The sequence below is a fragment of the Orycteropus afer genome, unplaced genomic scaffold (assembly GCF_000298275.1).
Source record: "Orycteropus afer afer isolate SDZICR_OR568_19922 unplaced genomic scaffold, OryAfe1.0 scaffold00355, whole genome shotgun sequence".
Taxonomy (NCBI): Eukaryota; Metazoa; Chordata; class Mammalia; order Tubulidentata; family Orycteropodidae; genus Orycteropus; species Orycteropus afer.
The window spans coordinates 759,135-768,888 of NW_006921942.1; the positions used below are offsets into that span (position 1 = coordinate 759,135).

General features: G+C 39.4%; 1 protein-coding gene across 1 annotated transcript in view; it reads left to right on the forward strand.

Annotated features, from left to right (window-relative positions):
• The window catches only part of RLF (RLF zinc finger), a 170,916-nt gene that overhangs the window by 124,138 nt on the left and 37,024 nt on the right, over positions 1 to 9,754 (forward strand). The gene's annotated exons all lie outside the window — the stretch shown is intronic.

Sequence of the window (9,754 nt, forward strand, 5' to 3'; positions counted from 1 at the left end):
ATTTTACAGTCCCACCAGCAGTGTATGAGAGTCCCAATCTCTCCACAACCTCGCCAGCATTTGTTATTTTCTGTCTTTTTGAACTTTGATACTAGGGGAAGCACTGAGGTCTTTTATGCAGCACTTAAGCCAAGAGTTAGCAGCTTTGAGCTCATCTCGCTCTTTCACCAGTTTGTTCAGTGTAAGTAGGACCAACCAACCAGCTTCCTTATACTCCTCATTCTGGCAAAATTGCCTAAAAGTATCAAATATCCTTTCACCCAGAGCGTCACTTCTCACAAGTACTTGATCTATTGGTGGTGCTATTTCGTATATTAATTTTGCCACCTCACGCCACGGATTAGTAGGGCCCTCTTTACTAGCAGACGTAGAATCGCTAGTGTCATTAAAATTAATCAAACTGGAGAACCAATCTAGGAAGCCCATCCTTAGGATTTTGTCTCTGTAGAACCACTTCCGGTACCAAATGTGTTAGACTAGGTTCTCAAGAGAAACAAAATCCAGCAAAGCTTATATATTTATATTTATATATATATATGTATATATAAAGAGAGAGAATAATTTCTCTCTCTCACAAACGTATAGAAGCTGGCAAGCCCAAATTCCCTGGAGCAAACATCAGGCTGGAGGCTTTTCCTAACTTCCACAACTGCAGGGACCGAGAAACTCAAGGTTGGCAGACAGTACACCGGCTGTTGACTCCAGTGAATGACGAATCCAAGATCTCCAGGCCAAACAGTAGACTGCTCACTCACAGACAGTTGTAGACAGCACAACAGAATCCTCATCCACAGAAGAATGTCTGTCTTCCCAGGATGTCCCTGGATATCCTGGAAGCAGGCCACACCCCTAGGGAAACTCCCCCGAGCAGATTGGCCACTCAGAATACAGTCATCCCATCCCATCATGGGAACAACCACACAGAACTGGGGTCCAGCCAAGTTGACACACAGCTCCAACCATCACAGACCAGTCCTGTCTTTATATAAAAATAGGCAAGGGATCACAAGAAAGGAAACTACAGACCAATATCCCTTATTAATGTAGATGCAAAAAGCTTACAAAATACTAACAAACCAACGTCAGCATCATATAAAAGGAATTATACATCATAACCAATTGGTGTTTATCCTAAAAATGCAAGAGTGGTTTAACATGAAAATCAATCACTGTAATACACCATAGTAGAATAAAGGACAAAAGCCACATGATCATCTCAGTAGAACCAGAAAAGGCATTTAATAAGATCCTACACCCTGCCACTGCTTGGAAGAAAGGTTGGGCAATCTACTTCCATAGTGACATTGCCTTGGAAACCCAAGGAAGGGGTTGCTGTGAGTTGGATACGACTCCATGGAAGTGAGATCACACCCTTTCACAGCCTAGACATGGCAGAAGGAAGGGGCCATCCACTTCTCAAAGAACTAACCAGTGCAGACCTTTGAATATCAGTGAAATACTGTCCAATATAGTGCCAGAAGATGAGCCCCTCAGGTTGGAAGGCACTCAAAATACCACTGGGAAAGAGCTGCCTCCTCAAAGTAGAGTCAGCCTTAATGATGTATATGATGTAAAGCTTTTGGGACCTCCATTTGCTGATGTAGCATGACTCAAAATGGGAAGAAACAACTGCAAACATCCATTAATAATCGGAACATGGAAAGTATAAATGTAGGAAAATTGGAAGTTGTCAGAAATGAAGCAGAATTCATAAAGATTGCTATCCTAAGTATTAGTGAACTAAAATTGACTGGTTTGGGCCGTTTTTTAATCAGACAACTCTATGATCTACTATGCTGGGAGTGACAATGGAGAGGAATAGTGTGTCATTCATTGTGAAAAAGAATGTTTCAGGAGTCTGTCCTGAAGTACAATGCTGTCGGTGATGGGGTAATACCCATACGCCTACAAGGAAGACCAGTTAATACTACTATCACTCAAATTTATGCACCAACCACTAAAGCCAAAGATGAAGAAATTAAAGATTTTTACCAACTTCTACAATCTGAAATTGACCAAACATGCAATCAAGATGCCTTGATTATTATTGGTGATTGAAATGTGAAAGTTGGAAACAAAGAATAATCACCAGTAGTTGGAAAGTATGGTCTTGGTGATAGAAGTGACACTGGAGATCCCATCATAAAAGTTTGCAAGACCAATGACTTATTTATTGCAAATATCTTTTTGCAACAGCATAAATAGTGGATATTCACATGGACTTCACAGAATGGAGTACACAGGAATCAGATTGACTACATCTGTAGAAAGAGGTGATGGAGAAACTTTCAATATCTTCAGCCAAAACAAGGCCAGGAGCCGACTGTGGAACAGACCATCAACTGCTCATATGTAAGTCCAAGTTGAAGCTGAGGGCAATTAAAACAAGTCCTTGAGAGCAAAATATGAAATTATTATATCCTACCTGAATTTACAGATCATCTGAAGAATAGATTTGAACACCAGTGACTCGAAACCAGAGGAATTGTGTGATAACATCAAGAACATCATATATGAAGAAAGAAAAAAGGTCATTTGAAAGAGAGGAAAGAAAGGAAAGACCAAAATAGATGTCAAAAGAGACTCTGAAACTTGCTCTTGAATGGAGAGTAGCTCAAGACAGTGGAAGAAATGACAAGATAAAAGAGCTGAACAGAAGATTTCAAAAAGCAGCACAAGTCAATTACTATGGAATGTGCAAAGACCTGGAGTTAGAAAACCAAAAGGGAAGGACATGCATGGCATTTCTCAAACTGAAAGAACTGAAGAAAAAATTCAAGCCTCGAATTGCAATATTTAAAGATTTTATGGTCAAAATATTGAATGATGCAGGAAACATCAAAAGAAGAGGAAGGAGTACACAGAATCACTGCACCAAAAAGAACTGGTCAATGTTCATCTATTTCAGGAGGTGGCATATGATCAAGAACCAGTGGTATTGAAGGAAGAAGTCAAAGCTGCACTGAAGGAATTGGTGGAAAACAAGGCTCCAGGAATTGACAGAATACCCAATGAGTTGTTTCAGCAAATGGATGCCACACTGGAGGCACTTACTGGTCTATGCCAGGAGATTTGGAAGACTGTTCCCAGGCCAGATGACTGGAAGACATCCATGTTTTACCCATTCCAAAGAAAGGCGATCCCACAGAATGTGGAAATTCTCAAACAATATCATTTATATCATATGCAAGTAGAATCTTGCTGAAGAGAATTCAAAAGTGGTTGCAGCAGTGTATTGACAGGCAACCTCAGAAATGCAAGCTGGATTCAGGAGAAGGCGTGAAATGAGGGATATCATTGCTGGTATCAAGTGGATCTTAGCTGAAAGCAGAGAATACCAGAAAGATATTTACTTGCGTTTTATTGACTATGCAAAAGCATTTGATTGTGTGGATCATAACAAATTATGAATAATATTGAGAAGAATGGGAATTCCAGAACACTTAATTGTACTCATGACGGACCTGTACTTAGACCAGGAGACTGTTGTTGGAACAGAACAAGGGGATACTTTATGATTTAAAATCAGGAAGGGAGTACGAGTTCTATCCTTTCACCATATTTATTCAATCTGTATGTTAAGCAAATAATCCGAGAAGCTGAACTATATGAAGAAGAATGCGGCATCAGGATTGGAGGAAGGCTCATTAACAACCTGTGATATGCAGGTGACATAACCTTGCTTGGTGAAAAGTGAAGATGACTTGAAGCACTTCCTGGTTAAGATTAAAGACTACAGTCTGCAGTATGGATTAACACTTCAACATAAAGAAAATTAAAATCTTCACCATTGGACCAATAAATAACATCACAATAAATGGAGAAAAGGTTGAAGTTGTCAAAGCTTCCTGTTACTTGGTTCCATAATCAACACCAATGGAAGCAGCGGTCAAGACATCAGACGATGTATTGCACTGGGCAAATCTGCTGTAAAAGAGCTCTTTAAAGTGCTGAAGATCATAGATGTCTCTTTGAAGACTAAGGTGCATCTAACCCAAGCTGTGGTATTTTCAGTCACTTCATGTGTATGTGAAAACTGGACAGTGAATAAGGGAGGCTAAAGATGAGTAGATGCTTTTGAATTGCAGTGTTGGCAAAGAATACTGAAAGTACCATGGACTACTAGAAGAATTAACAAATCTGTCCTAGGAGAAGTACAGCTGGAATGCTCCTTGGAAGTGAGAATGGCCAAACTTTGTCTCACCTACTTTGATCATGTTGTCAGAAGGGCCCACTCCCTGGAAATGGATATCATGCTTGGTAAAGTGGAGGGTCAGGGAAAAGGGGAAGGCCCTTAACAAGATGAATTGACACAGTGGCTGCAATGATGGGCTCAGATATAGCAACAATTGTGAGGCTGACACAGGATCAGGCAGTGTTTCCTTCTGTTGTGCACAGGGTCGCTATGACTCGACAGCACCTGACAACAGCACCACCCTTTCATGTTACAGAACACTCAGCAAACATGGAGTAGAAGGGAGCTTCTTCCTCAACTTTACCTAGGTATAACCCCAGCTATCTTAGTTAATGGTGAAAGTCTGAATGATTTCCCCTAGGAACAGGAACAAGAGAAGGGTGCTCATGCACCCCCATTCCTGTTCAGCATTCTGCTGGAAGTTCTAGCTAGGACAGTTTGGCAAGGAAAAAAAATGAAAGGCCTCCAGATTGTAAAGGAAGAAATAAAAATATCTTTAGCCGCAGATATTATGATGTTGTATATAGAAAATCCTAATAAGATCAATATATTAAAGTCTTTTATTTTTACACACTAACAATAAATAATGTGAATAAAATTAAGGAAACAGTTCCATTTGAAATAACATCAAAAAGAATAAATTATTTAAGAATAAATTTAGCAAAAGAAGTATAAGACTTATACACTGAAAACTGTTAAAACATTGTTGAGAGAATTTAATGAAGATTTAAATAAATCAAAAGGGATCTTATGTTCATGGGTTGGAAGATTTAGTATTTTTACATAGCAACATCCCCCAAATTGATCTACAGATTTAGTGCTATCCTTAACAATAATCCCAACTGCATTTTTGGGGAAACTGACAGGCTGATCCTAAAATTCATATGGAATTGAAAGGGACCCAGAATAGCCAAAACAATCTATAAGAATGCCAACAGTGGGGAATTCACTGGGGAGGAGAGTAGCCTTTTCAAGAAATGGTGTTGGGACAACTGGGTAACTGTAGTCATACCTCGTTTTTCATGCCACGCTTTATTGCACTTTGCAGATACTGCTTTTTAAAAAAAAAAAAAAAAAAGGAAGATCTGTGGCAACTCTGTGTTGAGCAAGTTTCAGTGTTATTTCTCATCTATGTCACATTTTGGTAATTCTCAATATTTCAGACTTTTTCATAATCCTATCATACACTTAAAAGACTACCAAAAACCAAACTAAATGCACTGCCGTCGAGTCGATTCCAATTCATAGTGAACCCCATTGGGTTTCCAAGGCAGTAAATCTTTGTGGAAGGGAGTAAATCTTTGTGGAAGGGAACTGCTACCTTTCTTCCACAGATTGGCTAGTGGGTTTGAAGCACTGACATTTTGGTTAGTAGCCAAATGCCTTAGCCAGTACACCACCAGCGCTCCTTAGTAGACTACAATATAGTATAAACGTAACTTTTATATGCACTGGGAAACAAACAAAACCATGTGACTCACCTTATTGCTATATTCACTTCATTGCGGTGGTCTGGAACTGAACCTGCAGTATATCTGAAGTATACCTGTATGTGCAAATGAATGAAATTGGATCATAAACCTAAATGTAAGAGATAAAACTATAACACTCTTAAAAGAAAACATAAGAGTAAATCTTTGAGACCTTGGGTTAGGCAGTGGTTTTTTTAGATATGACAGCAAAAACACAGGTGATAAAAGAAAACGGTAGCTAAATCAGTCTTCCTCAAAATTAAAAACTTTTATGCTTCAAAGGACACCATCAAGAAAGTGAAAAGACAGCATACAGAATGGGAGAAAATATTTTCAAATCATGTATCTGATAAGGACTTTGTATCTAGAGTATATAAATAACTCCTACAACTCAATAATAAAAATGACAACACAATTTAAAAGGAGGCAAAGTATTTGAATGAACGTTTTTCCAAAGAAGATATACAAATAGCCAATAAGTATTTGAAAAGATTAACATTGGTAACATTTAAAGAAATGCAAATCAAAACCATAGTGAGATACCATGGCACATCCACCAGGATGGCTTATTCAAAAAGACAGACAATAGCAAGCATTGGTGAGGATGTAGAGAAATTAAAATCTTCATATTGCTGGCTGGACTATAAAATGGTACAACTACTGTGGAAAACAATTTGGCAGTTCCTCAAAATGTTAAATACAGAGTCATAACCCGCATAACTTAGCACTTCCGCTCTGGGTGTATAACCCCACCCCCTATGCCATGCCCCCTCAAAACAAAACTCATTGCCATTGAGTTGACTATGACTCATAGCAATCCTACGGGACAGGGTAGAACTGCCCCCATAGGGTTTCCAGGGTTATAAGTCTTTATGGAAGCAGACTGCCTCAGCAGCTAGTGGATTTGAACCACCGATCTTCTGGTTAGCAGCCTAGTGCTTTGACTGTTGTGGCTCTAGAGCTCCTTAGGATCCTTAAGATGTCATGTTTGGTAAGGTGGAGGGTCAATGAAAGGGGAGGCCCTCAATGAGATGAATTGACACAGTGGCTGTGGCAAGGGGCTCAAGTATAGCAAGGATCGTGGAACTGCCACGGGACTGGGCAGTGTTTCATTCTGCTGTACCTAGGGTCGCTATGAGTTGGAGATGACTCAACAGCACTTATCAACAACAATATCAACAGAGCTCCTTACACCTAACGAAATGGAAACATTTCTAGACTAAAGCTTGTACACAAATGTTCACAACAGCATTATTCATGGTAGCAAAAAAAGTAAAAACAATCTAAATATCCATCAGCAGATGAATGAATAAACATAATACTGTATATCCATACCTACCCACCCACTGCTGTCAATTCAGTTCTGACTCATAGTGATCGTACTGGACAGAGTAGAGCTACTCCATAGGGTTCCCAAGGCTTTAATCTCTCAGAAACAGACTACCACATCTCTGTCCTGCTGAGCAGCTGGTGGCTTTGAACCACTGACCTTTTGGTTAGCAGCTGAGTGCTTTAACCTCTGGGGCACCAGGGTTCCTCCATATGTCCATACAATGGAGTATTATTCAGTCATAATGCAAACAACACACAATGCACTGTTGTGGAGTTGGATCTGACTCATAGCAACCCCTCCTTGGGTTTCTGAGGTGGTATAACTACGGAAGTAGATTGCCCATCCTTCCTTCCAAGTAGAGGCTGGTGGGTTTGAACTGCCAGCCTTCTGATTAGCAGTCAGATACCTTAGGCACTATGACACCAGAGCTCCCGTTCAATCATAAAAGTAAAGGAAATACTATATGAGACAATATGGATTAATCTTGAAATTGTGCTTAGTGAAAGAAACCACACAGAGAACCACATACTTTTAAGATTCCATCTATAAGAAATATCCAAAATAGGTAAATTCATTGAGATAAAAAGATTAATTGTTGCCAGGAGTTGAGGGAGTGATGAGAAGTAATTGCTGGTAAGTATGGAGTATCTTTTTGGAGTAAAGACAGTGTTCCAGAATGAGATAGTGGTGATGCTTGAACAGCTCTGAACATACTAAAGCCCACTAGATTATATACTTCAAAAGAGTCAATTTTCTATTAGATAAATTGTGTATCAATATAGCTGCTGAAAAAAAAAATAATGAAGAAAACCAAGAGATGTAGTCAAGGATTACTTCAACTCTGATCAGACCCTTCATATCTTCATGTTACTGTTATTTGGTGTTTTAGTTACCTCTTTTTTAGAATTTTATTCCCACTTCAGTTAGTTTTAAGGAGCTCTTGTTGCACTGTGGTTAAAGCTTTGGGCTGCTAATCAAAGGTCAGCAGTTCAAACCCACCAACCTCTTCACGTGGAAAAAAAAGATACAGTCTGCTTCTGTGAAATTTTTTAGCCTTAGAAACCTTATGGAGCAGTTCTACTCTGTTCCGTAGGGTCGCTGTGAGTGGAATCAACTGGATAGCAGTGAATTTGGTTTCGTTTGATTTTAGTTATTATTAAGGAGTTCTGGTAGTGGTGTAGTTAAAGCATTCAGCTGCTAAATGGAAGTTCGGTTGTTCGAACCTACCAGCCACTCTGTGGGAGAAAGATGAGGCAATCTGCTTCCATGAAGATTTACAGCCTTGGAAACCCTATGGGACAGTTCTGCTCTGTCCTAAAGGGTCACTATGAGTCAGAATAACTCAATGGCAGTGAGTGTGGTGTGATTTTTCGTTTATTATTATTGCTATTTAATATAGTCAGTGTTTATATTAATTCATATAAGCAACCGTTTCACTGCTCATTATTCCTTTCATCTCATCATATTATCTGTCCAAAGATACCTTTGTTTCATTTTCATCTTTGAATGAAAATTTCACAGGGTATAATGATTCCAAGTTGACAGTTATTTTCTCAGCATTTGGAAGAAATTTCACTGCCTTCTGGCTTCCATTGCCCCTGTAGAGACATCTTCAGTCAAATTGTCATTTTGTAGATAATAAGTCTGTGTCTATGCTGCAAATAAGATCTCTTTATCATTGGCATCCTGATAGAGATTTAGATGTCTTATTTACTCAAATTAGTGCTTAAGTTACTTACTCAGAAGATATTTATATATCCCAGTTTCCCTCAAAGTCTAGAAAATTCTGGTATTATCTCTTCAAATATTTCCTCCTACTCATCCACTACTCTTTTCCTTCTAGTGTATGTTGAACTTTATTCTAGCCTCCATGTTTCTCCCCACCCCCCTTTAATAATTTATAAAACCTGCAATTAACTGTAAAGTGAACGATTCAGTGGCATTTAGTACATTTAAATATTATGCAACCACCACCTCTATCTAGTTACAAAACATTTCCATCACTCCACACTAAAACGCCTTACTCATTAAGTGGTTTCTCCCTATTCCCTGATCCTTCCCTGGTACCCATCAGTCTGTGCTCTGTCTCAAAGGATTTACCTATTCTGGATATTTCATATATAAATGTAACCATCTAGGTATGCCCTTTTGTGTGTGTGTGTGTGTGTGTGTGTGTTTTCCACTTAGCATAATGTTTTGGAGGTTCATCCACATTGGTGCATGTACCATTACTTCATTTTTTTTTTTTAAGAGTTTGTTTTACATTCAACATTACATATACGTTTAGTTTCATTCCCCATTTACCATGCCCAACCCTAACCCAATCTCCTCTCCTCCCTGTCCAGTAACCTTCCCCCCATGCCCTTCATAGTTATGTACTCCTATGGGTCCTGCATTGCCCCTCTGGTGCTCCGTGGTCAACTGCTCCAAGGCATGCATTTCCATAGAGTATGTGGGTGTGTCACCCTGGGTTGAGTGGTCTGTGTGTACATCTTGTTTGCTGTTGGGCTGAGAGCCAGCCCCTGGTAGTGAGCTTTATTCCAGGCCCAGAATGTATCCCAGAACTATAGTATTGGGGGCCTCACTAGACTCCATCCGACCAGTAATTCTGGTCATTATTGAGTTTTTAGATTTTGTTCCATGTTTTTCCTCCCCCTCTAGCCAGGATCTCCAGATTTGATCCTTTCCTGGATGGTTGGCCTTGGTAGTCAGGCACCATCTAGTTCTTCTGGTTGCAAGGCCATTGTGTCCTAG